The sequence below is a fragment of the Petaurus breviceps genome, unplaced genomic scaffold, assembly GCF_028583685.1.
Source record: "Petaurus breviceps papuanus isolate PSGF00001 unplaced genomic scaffold, PetGlider_PUasm1.0 90466, whole genome shotgun sequence".
NCBI lineage: Eukaryota > Metazoa > Chordata > Mammalia > Diprotodontia > Petauridae > Petaurus > Petaurus breviceps.
In genome coordinates, this window is record NW_027187260.1 from 1,217,620 (window position 1) to 1,237,637 (window position 20,018).

Below are 20,018 nucleotides of genomic sequence, written 5' to 3' on the forward strand. Positions count from 1 at the left end.
TTTATAGAGTACTTACACTGTGCCAGAGCTTTACAATTATTATGTCATTCAATCCTCACAACAACCTTGTGAGGTAGGTGCCATTTTACAGAAGAAGAAACCAAGCCAAAGGTTAAGTGACTTGCCCAGAATTTCACAGCTAATAAGTATCTGAGTGAGGATTTTTAACCCAAGTCTTCCTGACTCCAAATCTGGCACTCAATCCACTAAACCACACTGCCTCTCTTAAAAATATGTGTGTGTAGGGGCGGCTAGTGGCACAGTGAATAGAGCACCGGCCCTGGAGTCAGGAGGACCTGAGTCCAAATCCGGCCTCAGACACTTAACACTTATTAGCCACATGACCTTGGACAAGTCACTTCATCCCAATTGCCTTACCTTCCCCCCTCAAAAAAGCAAACAAAATGTGTGTGTGTTTAAGGTTTACAAAGCACTTTCACAAAGCATTTTCCAAACATCATCTCATTTGATCCTTGCAATAAACCTGTAAAGTGGATACTTTTTTTTTTGTTTTATCAGATTAGGATACTAAGGCTCAGAGGAAACTCCCTCTACCAATTCAACTTAGGGTCATCTCTAGCACAGGGATGTCAAACTCAAATAAAGAGGGGGGCCACTAATCTGTACATGAGGCAGCAAGTTGGTGCAGTAGATAGAATGCCGGGCTTGGAATCAAGGAGACTCATCTTCCTGAGTTCAAATCTGTCCTCAGACACTTACTAGCTGTGTGACCCTGGGCAAGTCACTTAATCCTATTTGCCTCAGTTTTCTCATCTGTAAAATTAACTGGAGAAGGAAGTGGCAGACCACTACAATATCTTTGCCAAGAAAACTCCCAAAAATTGGGTCACAAAGAACAGAACATAACTGAAAAGACAACAATAACAACAAAATTTGTACATAAGGATCTCTGGGAGCCACATACTGGATGGGGAAGCAGGCTCAGGGTCACCCACCTGGTGAATGTGTGACAGAAGATTTGGTCGCGGATCTTTGTGAATCAAAACCCGGCACTCTTTTCAAACCACCCCACCTCGCTATCCCCAGGCTCTTGCAGAATTTCACAACAAAGTATCTTCTATTCTGCATCAAATTTCTCATTTTTTTTTTAAACCTGATTCCCCACCTACCAGTTTAGAAACCATACAAAGGCCTGTGATGAGGGCAAAATGAGACAGGCAGTGAGGTGAGAAACCCAAGTTGTCACTGAGTTTTTAAACACAGCACATAGCGTGTAACAGAAATGCCATTCAGAAACCTTCGTCACAGGTTTCAAACAGAGCACCAGCACATATATAAATAGTCTATTTGTGTCAACCAGCGGAGAGATCATTTATATCCAATTAAAGGAGCCCCCATCCTTCGTCATGCATACAGACTCCTTTCACAACTCCCATCCCACAGGGAGAATATTCAATGGAAAATTTCTAAATGGTCAAATATCTTTACATCAAATTGTACAATATGAACAAAGCAGGGTTATAAATTAAGCTGAAAATTACATTGTCCTTCTCTTCCAGATATTTGATGCTCACCAAGTTCTGTAGAATGTGTTTGCTTTTCTCCACATCAGAGCAAGTGTAACTGGTGATGATAAATAGGCATAGGGACTGAACATGGGATTTCGTAAGTATAGAGAACTCCTACTCTACCAATGTAACTTAGAGACTTAAGAGAGCTACCCAGCACAGTGGTGTTAAATTCAAATAAAAATGGGAGCCACTAATCTGTACATGGGGCAGCTAGGTAGCATGGTAGACAGAGTGGCTGGCCTGGAGTCAGGAAGACCTGGGTTCAAATCCAGCCTCTAGCTGGGCAAGTCACTTTACCCTTTTTGCCTCAGTTTCCTCATCTGTAAAATGAGTTAGAGAAAGGTCAATCATTCCAGTATCTTTGCCAAGAAAACCTTAAAAGGGGTTATGAAGAGTCAGACACAACTGAAAAGAACAGCTAACAAAATCTGTATGTACAGATCTCTATGGGCCACATATTAATGTAAATGTAATGTTCCCTGTGCTTTACTATATTTTTATTTTGTTAAACACTCCCCAATTACATTTTAATCTGATTTGGGCAATGGTCTTGTTATCTCTGGCCTAGAATATTGAGAGGGTAAATGAACTGGCTAGAGTTACATGGACAGTATTTGTCAGAGCAGTACTCAAACCCAAGTTTCCCTGGTTCCAAATCTGGCTCTCTAGCAGAGATCATAGATGGGAGATCACAGATGTAGATTTGAAGGAACCTTAGACATTATCTAGTCATAAGGTCCTGGCATCACAGATTTAGAGCTAAGAGGGATGTCAGAGGTGACAATCTAGCCCCCTCACTTTCCCAGATGAGGAGACTAAGTAAGGCCCAGAGAAGTTGTTTTGTACAAGGACATAATACTACTAATGTACGAGGCAAGATCTCAACTCAGGTCTTCCAGAATCCAAGTCCAGGGGTCTATTCAGACTCTTTTGTACATCTAAGACCTACTTAAATGGCATTTACAGCTTTACCCGTTATAACTGGAATATAGCCTGTAGCACTAAGAATAAGTATAGTGGGGTCTCTATATCATGCAGATGAAGAAACTGAGGCCCAGGGAGAAGTGCTTTGCTCAGGATTTCACCAGTAGTAAAGCTGAGATCCAAACCCAGATCCCCTATCTCCAGACTTCTGGAGTGTTCTTCCTGGAGTACAATTAACAATGATTGACACTGCCTGGTTTCTGCAGGATAACAGGACACATCATCGCTAGCGGCTAACAACTCGGGTTCCTTTCATACATGTAAACAGTCAGTTACTTGCCATTATCAAACAATTATAGGGGCAGGGAGGAGGGAGTGGGGAGGGGGAGAGCGCGGGGCGTTACTCCTTTACCAGGCCTTGGAGAGAATTCTTAGCAAGTATATCCATGGAATCCTAGCAACATCCTATCACCAATCATTTGGAGCATGACAATAAGAAACACAGATGAACGCCCCCTGGAAGCTTTACTCTCGGGGGCTGCCTACGGGAAGACCACACATGGATGCTAGCCAAGGGGGCACCGGGAGGGCTTGCAAGAGGATAGGAGTTTGTCTGGTGTCATCCGTCCACACAGGCCACCCACATCCCTGGCTCGGAACTGCTGTGCCCAGGCATTCCAATCACTTCGCAGAGAGCCAGCCCAGCCTCCACTCCCACAGTCCATCTGAACTGTTACCAGGAACCCAGTGTGAAAAGCGTCTGCAGGGAGCTGTTTTATGGAGTACTCTCGGTAAGCAGCAATTCTCCCCTATGAGCGGTTTGGCTTTGTATCTCTCCCCCACCTCTCCCAATCCTCAGGAGTGATACACAGCTCATGTGTGGGATTTGGAATGCCAAAGACTGCAATACACAGAGTAACAAGAACTGATCGCAGTTTATTCAGCCCACGGGCTGCATTCTTTGAGTTCTGAAGCCAGTCATTCTGCCTACTGGGTCTCTCTCTCTCTCTTTTTTCTCCACACGCTCTACCAATGGCCTCAGCTTCCAAATTCAACGCCTCCTCCAGGTCCTTCCAATCCAATCTCCAGTGTCAATCGACTTCTCTCCTCAAGCCTCCATCCTTTTCCTGGTGCCAGTCTCTGATGACGTAGGGTATCTTTCAGTTAAGAACTCACTAAAGTGTAGATCATGCTGCAATTAGAAAGAAATAGGTGACAGGTGGGGGCCTAGGGAAGCATTCCATTCAGTGCTCAAGGTAGGCAGGATGTGTTCCAAAACAACCCCTCCCTTGCCTTCCTTCATTACTGCTGTCACTAGTGTTAGCTTGGGATGTTAATACACACATTCTCTACAGGCCCATTCCCTGGTCCTCCCCTTGCCAATCCTTAACCAAATATTTCTCAGGAAAGCATATTGCGTCCTTTGGGTAAAAAAGAAAGTTGCGATTGCTCCTAAGAACCTATTATTATTCTCATTGTTATTATGGCTCTTGCTACTTTTGTGGTTTGCTGTTATCCTCCATGGGGAGCCAGGCAGGTCCCAGCAAGCAAGGGAGCATGGGAGTCTGCCAGCTGCCAGGGCCCCACCTGGGTCCCAGGGCTCTCACATGATTCTCCCCCTATTGTTGCCAGTATAATTATTGTTACCATGATTGTTATGGCTGATTGGTGAGCATGGGCACCTCTGGGCACCTGTACAAAATGGACACTTAATTGGACTATTCTCAAGGACCTTTTGAGTCATCAACCATTGGGGTCTGTGTGTTAAATATGGTTTAGGAGCATGTGATCTAAGGCCTTGTCCCTAAGAATGGAAGAGAAGAAGGAAGGTGTGGAACATTTGGGCGCTGTGAGATTTTTTTCAGGTAATCCCCCGAGGTAGAGGAACAGCTCATATCAAAATGCACTAATTTTGTTTCTTCATTGGGCAGAAGGAGAAAACAACCACCTCTTCACAGAGTGGGGGTGGGGGAAATGGTAGCTGGCAACAAAGCTCATCTGAAAAGTCTAGAAGAAAGAAGCTGGAGTATATTATTCTTGAACCGATTCTGCTCTGAAGTCACAATGAGTAATACTGTCCTGATTAACTGTCTTCCAGCCTGGCGCCCCTGGTTTCAAGAGTCTCCTTGCCAAAGTATAAGTAAGTAGGGGCAGGGGAGGAGGGAGGGAAGTTGCAATTGTGAGAAGTGGCATGACGTGCCCAAAGACACAATCACTGAACAGGATGGGTGCAGAGGTCAGCTCCCTTTATTCCCAGCTCTTATCTTGAACTCCCCCTCCAACTTCAGAGAAGACACCAATGAGGTTTTCTCTATTGGGGTGAAAGGGTCTAGAGACAATGGGTCTAGAGGCAAAAAACCCAAAGTCCTCATACTGGAAGACCTAGGATCTGAATTCAAATTCCACTGCTGACACTTACCTGTGTGACACTGGACATATTATTCAACCTCCTTGACCATCATTTTGTTCATCTGCAAGTAAAACTAGATGATATCTGAGGTCCTTTCCAGTCCTCGAATTACAATTCTATAGCTAGTACACTGGTCCAAGAAGCGAAAGCCTAATGTTCTGAATCTAGCATGCATGAGAGGACACCAAGCTAGACTCAGTGAAAAATAACTGGCAATAACTCCAGCTCTTGTGGAGGAGGGAAGAAGAGTCCTTGCAACTTAATATTTTTTTTAATACAGAAACCATGAATTTAACAAAATGCCATTCCCAAATTACTCTGAACTAAAGGACTGGAAGATAATGAGTCAAAAGGAATGTCTAGAACACATTTGGTTACAGAACACTCTCTTTGACAAGCTGTTGTCAATACTGCCAACACCACCCCTTTCCATCACCCCAAACGAGCAACCAAAGAGACACATTTCTATCTGTCTATAAATTCATATGTCATCTTTCCCTGCAGCATCTCAGTGCTCAGACACAAATATGTCAGTGGCACCAAAATGAAAACCAGGGTTCTCTTTATCTTTCTCCTCTTCCCCTCTCTTTGTCTTTCCTACAGCCAGAATGAGGCAAAGTAAAGAATGAAAACATAAGCAATCAGGCAGCTGAAAGGACCTGGGTTCAAATGCTGCTTTTGATGTTTATTACCTATGGACTGTGGGCAAGTCATTTAACCTTCGTTGGCCTCAGTTTCCTAGTCTATACAAGGAAGGATTTGACAAGATGTCCTTTGAGATCCCTTCCGGCCCAAAATTTCCGATTAACAAAGATTCCATGTGGTTCAGAGTAGGGTTCAAGTCTTTTCTTGTTAACTACATAACATAACTCTCCTCAGTCTGGGACCACTCCTATAGCAAATCTCTCTAGTCCTAGTATTAGAATGGGGTCTATTTTATAAAATCCTCTTAAGATTTGAAGCTGGAATCAACCTTTGGGATTGTGTAATCTAGATGTCTAAGAAGAGGGTAAATGACTTGATCAAGGACCCAAAGATAATAGTGCCCATCTTCAAACTTAGTGATTCCCTCTGCCATGTGGCTAAACTCAGAATCACAGAACCACACGGTTGGAGAGGCCCCCAGAGACCAAGTCCAACCTATACCTGAGCAAAGAGCTATGGCCTTAGCTATTCATGACTCCATGCTGGTCAAATAATCACCCTCCACAATCTATTCATGCCAAGGGCCTAGAAGTTCTATTTTGGCTCAGTGGTATGTTGTAGTGTACCCATAGCACCCACAGGGTCATCCCAGGCTAGAGAGGCAAGGCCAGGAGTTCCAGTTAACTCCACAATTGGGTTGCTGGTGGTGGGATCGGATAGAAATATTCTAAACTATAGCAATCCTTAAAGTCTGGAGGACTAAGGAAGAATGTTTTTGAATCCCTGTAATTGCAAGTACAGTAGTTCACACCTTCTTTTAGCTATTGAATTAACACCTTGTTTCAGTTCAAGTTTCTTTTGAGCCTTATGTCAAGTCTGTTAAGAAACAGAATGTGTGAACCCCACAACTTGTGAACCCTAGAACTCATGGACTCCTGCAACAGGAAAGGGAGGAGCTAATGACCATATATAAGGAGAATTTCCAGGCCAGAGAGAGAAGAACTGAGAAGAGGACTTTTGTGGTGGCAGAGTCACGAAGGAGAAAACTTGTGGTATCCCAGCACTCTGTTTGTCTGCTCTGTCTGTGTTGATGTTTGTTTGTGATACTTTGTACAGAAGCCCTGGGACCTTACTGGAAGCCCTGAAAGAGGATTTTCTGGTTGTATGTTTACAGAAGTTCTGGAGGAGGGTTTTGGAGGTCCTGGGACTGTACTGATGATTTGTGCTGAACTCTTCGACCTTGTTTGTGGGTCTGTGTTGATTTCTATGCTGATGATTTATGCTGACCTCTTGAACCTTGTTTGTGGGTCTGTGTTGATTTCTATGTTGATGATTTGTGTTGAGTTCTCAGACCTTGTTGGTGGGTCTAAGTTGATTTCACAGGCAGATAGTGAATTGATGATGGTGCTGGCAATGTGTATGAATATTATTGTAGCTCTGTCAAGTCTTCCCAGAAACAGGAACTGTGAAGGACTTGAGGTGAACTGGACACTGTGAACTTCAATATGGAACAGTAACTGGATGAACAACTGCATAAGGAGCTGGACAAAGAACTGGGAGCTATCTGCCTTTGAACCCAGATGACAGTTGGAGCTGAGACCATGGAAGAGGAACCATGGAAGCTGAGAGCCAGCCTCAAGTCAAGCTAAAAGAAGACTTTACTTGGATACTGTGTACTGACTGAGAAGATTATGATTTACTGTGACCTAGGGGTGGATAACTTTGACTTTTGTACTTTGTGATTGAATTAAGGATTTTGTGATTGACTAAATGAATGTACTTTGTTTAAAACAATGTGACCACTTTGGTGAAAACTATGTGGCCATTTTAGTGATAAGTTGTTCAGTTGTGACACGGTGAATGCTGTATTTTGATTTTCTGTGATAAATTGTAACATTGTGAATGCTACACCTTGATTTTCTGTAAATGCTTTGCTCTGATTTGTTATTGAATAGAGAGTTCACTATACTGTATAATCAGAACCTTGAAAGCTGTTCATAGCAGCAGTCCTCTGGAAAGCTGCTTGTGATTGGCTTTACAATCCCCTTTCAAGTATATATTCTAGGAGACCTTTAGAAAGCCTAAGTTTGATATAGGCCCCAGGACCCTCCCCCGTCTAGCTCAGAACTTTCAGGGACATCAAGGTGGGGAGAGGGATATATATGATCCTACATCAATAGCTGAAAGAGACCTCAGAGACCATCTAGCCCAATATCTTCAATTTATTGATGAGAATACAGAAGCCCAGGGAGGTCAAGTAATTTGCCCAGGATCACACAGGCAGTAAATGACAAAAGCAAGATTTCAATTCAGTGGGGACGTTCTATTGTAACCATATTGCCTTTCTGCTAGAAATTTTCTGAATGAAGTCCAGAAGGGGTTCTCTGGCATATTCCCAACTTGTCATGCTAGTCCCAGATCTCTAAGGTGGCCCTGAGGTCTTCCCATCTTCCCATGTTCCACAAGGGAGTTAGAATATGATCTCTAAGCTCCTTCTAGTTCTAACATCCTTCAATCCTATGACTGATCACCCTTGCCTTCCTTAGTATCAACCAGGCCACCCTGCATCTCCACACAGAGGTTCCTTCCATTTGTTATACAGCGGAGAGGAGAGAAACTCACCAGTAAAGGTAGTAGAAGAACGAAAGGAGGTAGAATGCCAGTTTACACCAGGCCTCCTTTTGACAGTAACTTAAGGTGTCTGCATTCATGACCACAGGAGGATCATAGGCTAGTTCAGAACTATCTGCAGGACAATGGAAATACCTAGAGGGAAAGAAAACACCATTGAAGAGTTGTCTGCTCACCAAATAACAGCCCCTAACTATCAAAATCCACCAGCATCACGGTGAGCAAGCATGTAACCTAAGTGGACTGGCCTTCTACATAGGGAATTTGACTGGAGACACGGAGCAGAATCAAGATGGTGGAGAGAAAGGAGAATTTTTGTCTCCATTCACCCAATACACCTCATCCATCACAACCTGGGGGAAAAAAACAGGCTGAATTCTGATCAGTAAAGCCAAGAAAAAGTTCTAATGCATCATTTTTCCATCCCAGTGCAACTTAGAGGGACAGACAGAGAAGCCTGTGGACATTGGGGCAGGAACTGGCCAAGAGTACATGAAGCAGCTGTTGGGCAGCAATAGGGAACATTTCAGCACCAAAGGATGGAAAGAGGGTTCCGTCCGTCATAAAGAGATACTATAGTGACAGGGAAATTCAAGACAAAAGCACAGAAGATGAGATCTGAGATGTAAAAATCTCCCCACTCCACTTCCCTCACTAGTCCCTGTCCAGTCATCCAGTTGGAAAATATCTCCCCTACCCAGTTGCCTTAATACCTAAAATTTCATTAGAGACTCATTCATTTGGCTAAGTAGTACCTTCTTGTTGGCTCTTTAAAATTCAAGGACTTGTGAAATGTAGATATAGTTACCTTAATGTAAATCAGAATACCAGATACCTTCCTCCCAAACAGGAGGCCCCCAGAGTAATAAAAGTGCATGGTCTTGGTGGGAAGGGGGCATCCAAAGGAGGATAGGAGTGTTCTCCAATAGCTGCTGTGACCTCAGTCACCCAACAGCATGGAATTTGAAACTAACATACATGATGTGTTTTTTTTTAATTATCTAAGCTTCTTAATTTTCTAGGTTATAAATCAGACTTAGAATTTAGAATGAAGAACTGTAGTGAAATGTAGTTTAGGACTAAGAAAAAGGATCATGATTTAGAAAATTAGGACTAAGGGTTAGTATTAGGAGTTAAGGGTTACAGTTAAGGAAGTTTGTTGTTCACTCAAGTCCCACTATTCATAACCCCATTTGTGGTTTTCTTGGCTAAGACATTGGAGTGGTTTGACATGTCCTTCTCCAGTTCATTTTACAGATGAGGGAACTGAGGCAAAGAGGGTTAAGTGACTTAAGTGACAGAGTCACAGCTAGCATCTGCAGCTGAATTTGAATTCAGGTCTTCCAGACTCCAAGCAGGGCGTTCTATCCACTGTACAACCTAGCTGCCCTTAGAGGGGTTAGCCTTATGGATTAAGGTTATAGGCTATCGTTATGGATTTGGTTTAGGGTAGGGAACCTGTGGCCTCAAGGTCACACATAGCCCTCTAGATCCTCAAGTATAGCCCTTTGACTAAATCCAAACTTCACAGAACAAATTTGTTCTTTATATTCGGGATAAAGATTAGATTTATGGAACTGTGGGTTGAGTTAAGGTTAGGGATTAACATTAAGTATTATATCCCAAGTTGGGGACTGGGTTAACATTAGGGATAAGGACTGGAGTTAGAGATTAAAGTTAGGGTTGAAATGAATCTTATTCCATTGTGATGGAACTCTTAAATTCCCAAACATGGCTCCTATCTAACCTGCCCACTTTGTAAACACAGCTGTTCCTCATTTTGAACAGCATTCATGGGCGGTTATATGTTTTCAAGTTTTTGTAAATGAAATCACATTTTAAATGGGCATGGAGCAGGTCTTACTATTTTAAAAAGCCCTATAGTCAATCATTTTACAATTAAGAATAACCACCTAACAACGAAGTATAACCATCTCTTCATCTTAATCTAAATTTGTATAATCAAGTTTGCTCAAAGCAGGGTTCATCCGTAGAACTGAGGGTTTGAAATGAGCAAAAGCATTTTCATAAGAAAAAGGTACTGTAATGGAGGAATACACCTACAGAAAATTCAGGGAATTTTTGACCTTTGGTCCTTTTGAACTCCCTTATGGTTTCTTTCTGCATCACATGCCTCATGCAATGGTTCAGGACTTTAGTTAGGACCAACCTACCAAAATGGAGAGTCCCCTGGATGCCAGCTGAGAGAAGGTCATGAAAGGGCCTTAGATGAGTATTGCTGGCAAGGGATGAAAGGAAGTCATGAGGTGGCTCCTGGCATTGGAGGATCTCTATCTCTGGCAGAGGGTTGCTAGGGCAGATGAAGGGGTGCAGTTACTCAGATCAAAGGCAGTCTTACCTCCAAAAGTGATAAAAGAGCAGGGGAACATTCAGCCCCAGTGTCAGCCACTCCTGAGCACACAGGAACATAATACAGAAAAGGCTGTGAATCGAGTACTCTGGCAGCACCAACTGAGGGAGAAGCAGAGATACCAGAGTTAAAGATTAAGGATGTAGCTTCCAACTCCTTTCTAGAGACACAAACTATGAATACTGGAAAGGACTGAGGCAGTATCTACAGCAGGGGTTCTTAATCTTTTTTTGTGCTGTGGACCTCATTAGCAATCTGAAGCCTATGGACCAGGGGAATGGAACCTGTGGCCTCCAGGTCACATGTGGCTCTCTAGGTCCCCAAGCAAAACCCTTAGGCTGCAGGTTCCCTCCCCTGCTACAGACCCTTTCTCAGAATAATACTTTTAAATGCATAAAATAGAATATATAAGATTACAAAGGAAAATTAGACCGAAATAAAGACATAATTTTTCCCATTCGAGTTCACAGGCCTAAGAATAACAGTAGCACTGATTTGATTATGGTTCCCAAAATGCAAAGCTGGATAAGGAGGTAGTACATGCCATTCAGAGTTGTGATGAACTTCAAATATAAAGTGCTACGTGAATGTCAACTATTATCCTAAGAGCAAGGTTTTATTCCCACTGTGAACCATTTTGGGGGCAGTTTGCTTCACAGAGAGGAAAATCTTACCTCCTTGGCCATCAAGTATATCCCTAAGCCCAGTCAGTTGGACTGCAAGTATGTGTTCTGGGTCAAGAGCCAGAGCAAATGGATACCTCAGAGTAAACCCACCCCTACCACTAGAAAACAACTGATAGCAAATGTGCAGTGGCCCCCAAGGTGACACACATGTACACACACCAAGGAAGGTACCCAAGACATGTTAGACCTACACATATAAGCAGACATAGACATTATACTTTGTATTTAAATGATGATATCCTCCACACTCAAAAGAGTAACCAAGAATTAATCAAGCGCCCACCATTTGCACTGTCAGGCTTGGTGAATGAGTTGGGATCATCAGCATATTACTTGGTAATGCAAGATCCCAATTTGCTCAGTAAATTCATCCAGGAAGATTTACCCCTATGTCCTCATACTATTTTTAAACTGTCTCAGCAAGGTACAGTAGAAAGAGCAATGGATCTGGAATCGGCAGACCTGGGTTCAGATCCTGCCACTGTTGCTTTCTAGGGAACTGGGCTGCACAGTGGCTTGAGTCTTTAGTATGGAGTCAGGAAGCCCTGCATGTGAATCCTGCCTTAGATATTTCTTAGCTGTATGATCCTGGGAAAGTCACTTAATTTCTCCCAGACTCAGTTTCTCTATCTGTAAAATGGGGATAAAATAGCACCTAGCTCACAAAGTTGTTGTAAAAATAAAATCGGAGATAACATAAGTAAAGGGCTTTGTAAACTTTAAATGTTTCTATACTTAAACTTTATATAGAGAAAAATATAATAAATATATAAAATTAAAACTTTACACAAATGCTAGTTATTATTATTACCAACTACATGATCATGGTTGACCAATTAATCAACAAACACTTATTAAGTTCCCACTCTATGCCAGGCACTGGGAGTATGAAAACAAAAAGAAATAAAATGAAATAAAACCAATCCTACTTTCAAGAACCTTACATTCTATAAGGTCTTTAACAATTCTTAATATCAGTTTTCTCATCTAAAAAATTAAAGAGCTGTATTTGATTTTCTCCAATGTCTCTTCCAATTCCAAAAATTCTATTATCTTACAAAATAATGTGTACTCTGCAAGGAAGCCACACTCGATGCCTTGGCCAAGTTTAGACGAATTACGGTAGGCAGCTCTCTTGGTAAAAGCCTGGATGGTGTGGGCTCTGGCTCTGGTTCCTTGATAACTTGCCACCTCAGGCAAAAAATTTTCCTCCTATGCACATACATCCATTTTTTTTAATCATCGGTTTCAAGCATTAGCCACTTCTTCCAGGGTAATTAACATGTTTAGAGACAGCCACCCCACGCCTGAATCATCTATTATAGCGCCATCATCGTCTCCAGGTCTGATGACAAATCACTGTCTGATTATGGTTTGGATTTCAAGCCCAACTATTAATCACTGCTGCCTCTTCCCTTTTTGGGGTTTGATTCATTGTGGAAGCTGCAGCCTTCCAAGCAGAGAGGATTCGTCATTGTCATACCTCTGGGAGAAACTGCTTAATGGAGTCAATCTGGCCCCTAAGATGCAGTGTTCTGGTGCAACTGGGCTTGAGAGTGAGGGATGTTTTACTTGTAGGGGTGAATTTGGCTGGGACACTGAAATCAACCCCACCCCACAGGTAACATTAATCACATGTGCTTTTCCCACATTGGCATGAAGGAACCCAATTCAATGAGAAAAAAACAAGGCTCACCATACCTTCTAAGGGAACGTTATTCATCTTTCTTTCTCACACCCACCAGAAACAATAGACCTCCACAGCCACTAGTATCCTCAGAGACACCAGCAGCAAGACCAAAGTAGAGCCAGAGTATTATTCAATGGCAGTCTCAGATAAGCCACAGAGAGGTGAACAAACATGGCCAAGGCATTTAGAGAGTAATTCAATTCAATTCAAAGAGCATTTATTAGGTGCCTGTCATGTGTCGAGTGCTGGTGATACAAAGAAAAAAAAATGGAAAAAGTTCCTGTCCTCAAGAGGCTTACATTCTTAGAACCAGATGAGGCAAGATGTAAAATGTTATTAAACTGTCTTAAAAATGCTAGCTTTTATTATTACTATTATCCATAACATTCTACTGGGGGAGGTCTGTGTACAGATAAGTAAAGACAAAGTATTTGGGAGGAGTGGAAGTGCCAATGATTGAGGGATGGGGGAAGGACTCTGCCAGGTGCTGGTGGTGGCACATGGGCTGAATCCTTAAGGGAGCTAACTATTACAACAATCAGAACTGGTCAGCAAGAGAATTCTAGGCATGGAAAGTAAGATGGAAAGCAGCAAAGAATATAAACGTACCTCTCCTACGATATAAAAACAAGCCATAGAGAATAGACTGTCAGAGACAGTTTGTGGTAAGGTAGAGAATGGGAAATGGCTGGGGTGTGCTGGGGCCAGCTCAAAATGGTTTCTGAGAGCCAGTTGTTAAATTTTCAGTGTGTGCATTTCTGTCGCAGAAATCAGCAAATGCTTCAAATCAAGGCTGGATTTATTATTTTGTTGACTGTCTAGACTTAAAAAAATGATAGAAAATCTTGGGGAGGGAAAGAGAAAACAATTTAGAACTCAAAATCTTTTAAAAGTGAATGCTGGAAACTATCTTTACATGCAATTGGAAAAAATAAAATACTATTAAGATGAAAAAATAAAAAGAGAAAAAAGGAAAGTGTGGAAAAATATTAGTGCAGATTAAATTTAAAAGGATATCCTGCATTTTTTTTCAGAGAGATGATTGTTAAACATTTACTAGCACACCACTATGTGACGGCATCACAGCAATACTCCTCCAACAAAGCCCAAAAGACTTTGTGGTAGAGATGAGAGGCACCTTCCTCCCCCTCCCCCCACTGCCCACTTCCCAGACTTATGTTGTTCAGTCGTTTCGATCATGTCCGACTCTTCATGACCCTTTTGGGGTTTCCTTGGCAAAGATACTGGAGTAGTTCACCATTTCCTTCTCCATCACAACCTTACAGAGGCCCAGAATTAGAAGTAGGACTTCTACAGAGGGAGAAGTAGATGTCATATAAACTCACCACAGGTAAAGTTATACCTATTAAATAAACAGGCAGCAAGGACAAACAAAGTATGAAGGAAAAGGGAAGATTGCATGGTGTAGGGAAAGGGTTTAGAATCAGGAGTACGGGATTCAAATCCTGTCACTCATCTAACTAGTTGCTTGATTATAGGCAAGTAACAACTTTTCTAAGACTCATCTTCCCCACCTTTAAAACAGGGGTAGTAATACTTGCATTATCTAACACACAGAGGTGCTGTAAAATAATTTAGCAAACCTTAAAAATGTTAGATCAATACAAGTCGTTGCTATTTCATAGGTATGGCAGAAGCACCTCACAACTGGGGCATGTTCAATGCTCCTATCACACGCAACAAACATAACGTCACCCAAGGCACAGAAACCAGCAGAGGTGAGCCTTCTTCTGGTAATCTGTTAAACAGATCCATTCCCCCTTGCTCTGGTGTGGCTGACTGCTGATATTCTGTTTCAAACCTAGAAACCAAAACCTTTTCATACTTTCCACTTGTTAAAGACTCACTTCTTGGCTTATCCCTTCATGTGAACTGTAGCACGCCCAAGCTTCCAAAACCATTCATTCAGACCTAAAGCCGACTGCCCAGGCTCTGGGCAACTACCTAGTGTGGGAGCCTTTTTTAAAAAGGGACAGATAGGTGGCACCGTGGAAAGCACACCACTCCTAGAGTCAGGAGGACCTGAGTTCAAATTTGACCTCAAATACTTAATAGCTGTGTGACCCCTGGGCAATCATGATTGCCTCAAAAAACAAAACAAACAAAACAAAACAAAAACAAAATCTCTTCTTTTTAGTTTCTCTCATAATATTAAGAAATATTATTTCTCCAGCCTAAAACCCTTCCCAGACTTTTCCCTTGGGAAAGTCAAAAGAACAAAGATCAGGACCTTCTTTTAAAATGGAGTAAACTTAACTCTTTGTCTAGATGGTACCAACTGCCTTTCTAACCTACCAGAAATTATTACCATGACCCCACCCGCCTGAGGCCAGCATCTTCTCTTTTGAAATTCAAGGTTAAAATACTGACTATAGGAAGGAATTCTAAAAGGGAAGTGATCTAGGAAGAAACTGAGTGGTGATTATTTTGTAATAATTCAAAACTATATTTTAATATATTAATATGTATTATTTATTTATATATAATCTATTATATAATAGTACATATTATATATTTATTAATATTGCTATTTAATTCATGTAATTTAATTTTTTTTCAAGATTCCTACAAATGTTACCTAAAATCTTCTTGGCACTGAATCATGTAAGAAGATGTGGTGATATGCCAGTCTGGACCTCATTCCAAACTAGAAATGACTTGAAAGTATATTAAATAAAACTGTTTCTGACACACTTGAGCCCAAATTACAGAGTTCATTATTAGTAACTTTTTTGTTTTCCGCGATACCAGACAGTACAGATACTCCATTAGAGAAGCTGCTGGTCTGTGCTTGTTGAGACGGGAGAAGCAATTAGGGATTGGCTGGAACTTAGTCGGATTGCTATGGTAATGAAGCAGAAATCAAGTCTGTTCACAGACTCTATGATGAAGTACATGTCTGTTAGTATTTTTCTGGGCTTCCTACTACCTGGGCTATGGAGAAACCATACTTAAGGAAGTATACAGTTCCTTCAAAGAACATGACCATGATAAGTCACATAATCTAACTCTGCCTTCCCCATCCTCCTTGAAAGAGCACCCTCACCAAAATCCACTCTAGTCAGAACAAGCTGGCATGCAGTCTCTGCTAAAATACCTCTAGGGTCAGCAAATTCACCACTTCCAAAGGTAGCTCATTGATTCTGATCTGGCACAGTTCGAAGTATTCTTTATGCTAAGCCAATATATCTTCCTCCTGCAAACTTGCACTCACTGGTCCCAGATCTTCCCTATATTGAACCAGCCAACATCTCTTCTATATGACCTAGAATATTCTAAGGAAATTATCATGCACCCAACCCAAGTCTTCCCTTTTCCACACTAAAAAATACTAAATCCTTCAACAATAATCAACTGGTCTCTTCTAGAAACCCTGTTCCCCTAGGGGGAGAGAAAGTATCTTAGTATAAAGAACCTAGGTTATTGAAGCCATCAATGCAATTCATTCTAGCCCTACATTGTTCAAGAAACCTATTCCCTTTATCCCATTTTCCCACCCCCAGCCAAGCGATTTGCTGGGTAACAGGCACCTCACATCATGCAGTGTGATGCAGTGGGAAAGAACTCTAGTTTGGAGTCCAAGGCCCGGGATTCAAGACCCAGTTCTACTGACTTACTTGTGTGGCTGTAGGCAAGTCACTTAATTTCTCTGGCCTCAGTTTCTTCATCTGTAAAATCACAGAGTTGGACTAGACTAGGACCTCTAAGGTCCCTTCCAACACTAATTCTATAAAACTATATGTGTTCAAGCACAGGCTAAGTAGACACCTACTGGGGATGTTGAAGTGAGGATTACTACAATGTATGGGAGGTCAGATGAGATGACCTCTAAGGGCACTTCTGACTAAGATTCTGACTTTTCTAGATGAGCAGCTCCTACAAAGAACAGACATCGTGTAGGGAAGTCAAATGAAACACTCACTAATGGTGCTAGTACAGACGCTATAGAATTTGCCACTCTCCCTCCCACCACCATGGGCTATTCCCTATGAAAACTGGCCTTCAAGGAGCCCTCCTCACTCCTTTCATCCTTAGGGCCCCAGGAGAGGGGATCAACAGGTCAACAGGAATCACAAAAGCATGACAAACTGCAGGATTGGGACCCACAATGAGGCAGTCATGGAGTCCACTGGTTTCCTTGCTCTCCTTGAACTGTCTCAGGGAAAATCACTGAACAATTCCAGGCTGAGCAAGGAGCACAGAGCATATTGTACATCCCATCTGACCTTGTATTCACATTGTATGAAAGGAGGATGAAAAACAAGATAGTGGAACAGCCTAATAGTCTCTGAGCTCTCTCTCTCTCTCTCCACCCTCTCCCTTCTCTCTCTCTCTCTCTCTCTGTCTCTCTGTCTCTGTCTCTGTCTCTCTCTGCCTCTCTCTCTCTGTCTCTCTCTCTCTCTCTCTCTCTCTCTCTCTCTCTGTCTCTCTGTCTCTGTCTCTCTCTGTCTCTCTCTCTCCCTCCTTCCCTCCCTACTTCCTTTTCTCTCTTCTCTCTCTCTCCTCTGTCTTCTCTCTCCCTCTCTCCCTTTCTCTCATTCTCTCTCTCACTCTCACACTTTCTCACACTCATTCTCACACTCTCCCTCCTTACTTCCTTTTCTCTCTTCTCTTTCTCTCTCCTGTCTTTTATCTTTCTGTCTTCTCTCTCCCTCCTCCCTTTTTCTCTGTCTTTCTCTCTCTCTTTTTCTCTCTTTTCTGTCTTCTCTCTCTCTCTCTCTCTCTCTCTCTCTCCCTCCCTCCCTTCCTCCCTCCTCCCCCCCCATCAACTGTTGCCACAACCACAACTTCAACTATCATGTCCCCATAAATATTCCCTAATTCTGACCTCTCTCTAATTCCAAATCCACATTTCCAGCTTTTGCTGGCCATTTCTACCTGGATGTCCTGCTGCTGCTTGATGTCAAAAAAGCAAACTAAATCTCTTTTTCCCTAAAATCAGCTATTCCTCCAGACTTTTCTATCCCTATTCTTCCTATCACCATTGTCCAAGTTTCATTTGCTGCCCCTCCTCACCACACCGACCCCTTTCTCAGATACTGACATATCTAATCAGTGACCAAGACTTAAGGCAATATGGAGAACTATAACGGACAGAGTGCTGGACTGAGGAACACCTAAGTTCAAATCCTTCCTTCCTCTGGTACTTACTAGCTGTATAACATTGGACAAGTCATCTAACCTCTTTGAGCTGAAGTTTCCTCATCTGTAAATGAGAGGACTGAACCAAATGGCCTCTAAGGTTTCTCTCAACCCTAAATCTATGATCCTATGAACCCATCTATTCTTTCTTCTATAAGGGGAAGTTTTCTGTTAGAAGTCACCAGCTTATGCTTTTCTCTCCCAATATTTCTAGTGCCTTGTCAAAGATTTAAGACAATTTCTATGACCTTGGTAGTTACTAGAGGCTTACTGCCCAAAGCTGCATTGGCAAATTCATTTTGCAGGGACATCCTGCCAGAGAGAAGGCTAAAAATAGTGGAAAGGGGGAGGGGCAAGTGCAGGAGTACATAGGATAATCTCACTTCTGGGATGGAGCTAGAGAGTAATAGTAATGATTGTGCCTGTGTTTCCAGACATTTGTGAGGCAGGGTGCAAGTGAGTCATCAGAATCATGGAATTTACCAATTGGAAAGAACCTCATCAGCCATCTAGTTCAATTCATACCTAAATGGAACCTACACTATTATATACCCAAAAAGTAGCCATCTAACTTTTGCTTGAAAACCTGCAAAGAAGGTTGCACTTTTGGGTAACTCTAATTGGTGAAATATTTTTGGTGATATCCAGTCTAAATCTGACTCTTTACAACTTCATTCCATTGCTCCTGGTTCTGTCCTCTTGGAGTCAAAAGTTCAATTCCTTTTCCAAATGACCACAATTCAAATACTTAAAGATAACCATCATGTTCTCTCCCACATACTTTCACTCCCAGTCTTCGTTTCTCCAGGCTAAATATTCCCAGTTCCTTTAACTTATCTTCATATGTCAGGGATTTATCTGAATATTCTTCACCTTATCAATATCATGACTAAAATGTAGCACCCAGAAATGAATATAACACTACAGAAGTGCTCTGACCAGGACCATCCCCTCTGGATTCTTAGAATGCCTCTCAAAGCAACATTAGCTTTTTTGTTTGTTTGTTTTCTTCTTTTTTTCTGCTTTATCATGTTTGCTAATTCATGCTGAACTTTCAGTTTACTAAAACTCCCAGATATTTTTCAGCTAGCCTGCCACCTACATGCTTCTCCCATTTTGTAAAATTGAATTTTTGAGCCTAAGTGTAAGATTTTACATTTATCCCTAATGAATGTCACACTAATAGATTTAGCCCAATATTCTAGTTTGTCTGGCTCATTTTGGATCCTGATCAAGTTAACCATACCTCCCTGCTTTGTGTCACCTACACGTTTGAGAACCATGCCCATCTATGCATTTATCCATGCTACTGATAAAAAAAATAATTAGAACAGAACCAAACACAGGTCCTTGCAATACTATGCTAAAAGTATACTCTTCCAAGTAGGATATACTTCCCCATGTTGGCACTAGAAGCAAAGGCCCCACAGGTCTTATATATGTATTTATTCCAATAGTTACTCAACCTGCACCCTGAAATAGGGTAGAAATGAAAGGAATTCTTCTGCCATAATTCAGTCAGTCCTAAGGAGTAGAGACCTTCTATTGAGAACTTGATTCTCAAAAGCCACTCAATCAAACAACAAATATTAAGTGACTCATCTGGCCAGAACTCATATCCCCTTTCTCTGAGATGTTATTACATCATTTAACTTAAAACTATTTCATGTGTGCTTGTCTCATCTCCTTACCTAGACAAAAAATTCCTGGAAGTCAGAGATCATGTGTTTTTTTTTAATTTAACATACTGATTGCTTCTTTTTTAAATTTAATTTTCTTTTTTCCATTAACAAAAATCTCTTTTTTCTCCCTCATACTCTCTTTGAAATACCCTCATTAGCATCTTCATTCCTCTTTGAAAAAAGAAAATCAAAACTCTTGCAACAAATATGTACAGTCAAGGAAAACATAAATGTCCCCATTGGCCAGGTCCAAAAAAATATGAGAATATATATTTTAACTTCTT

The 20,018-nt window shown here is 41.7% G+C and overlaps 1 protein-coding gene and 1 long non-coding RNA gene across 3 annotated transcripts in view; one reads left to right on the forward strand and one right to left on the reverse strand.

Annotated features, from left to right (window-relative positions):
* The first annotated feature begins 1,735 nt into the window (after positions 1-1,735).
* The window catches only part of NVL (nuclear VCP like), a 604,731-nt gene continuing 586,448 nt past the window's right edge, over positions 1,736-20,018 (forward strand). For both annotated transcript variants that reach the window (XM_069062596.1, XM_069062595.1), the window contains exon 1: positions 1,736-1,739. The gene's annotated coding sequence lies outside the window, so the exon portion shown is untranslated. The remainder of the gene's footprint in view (positions 1,740-20,018) is intronic.
* LOC138141758 (uncharacterized) lies at positions 1,746-10,646 on the reverse strand. Its single transcript, XR_011163245.1, has 3 exons — positions 10,502-10,646; positions 8,134-8,277; positions 1,746-3,648 (listed from the first exon to the last, which is right to left on the reverse strand). It is a non-coding gene; the product is annotated as an uncharacterized lncRNA (long non-coding RNA).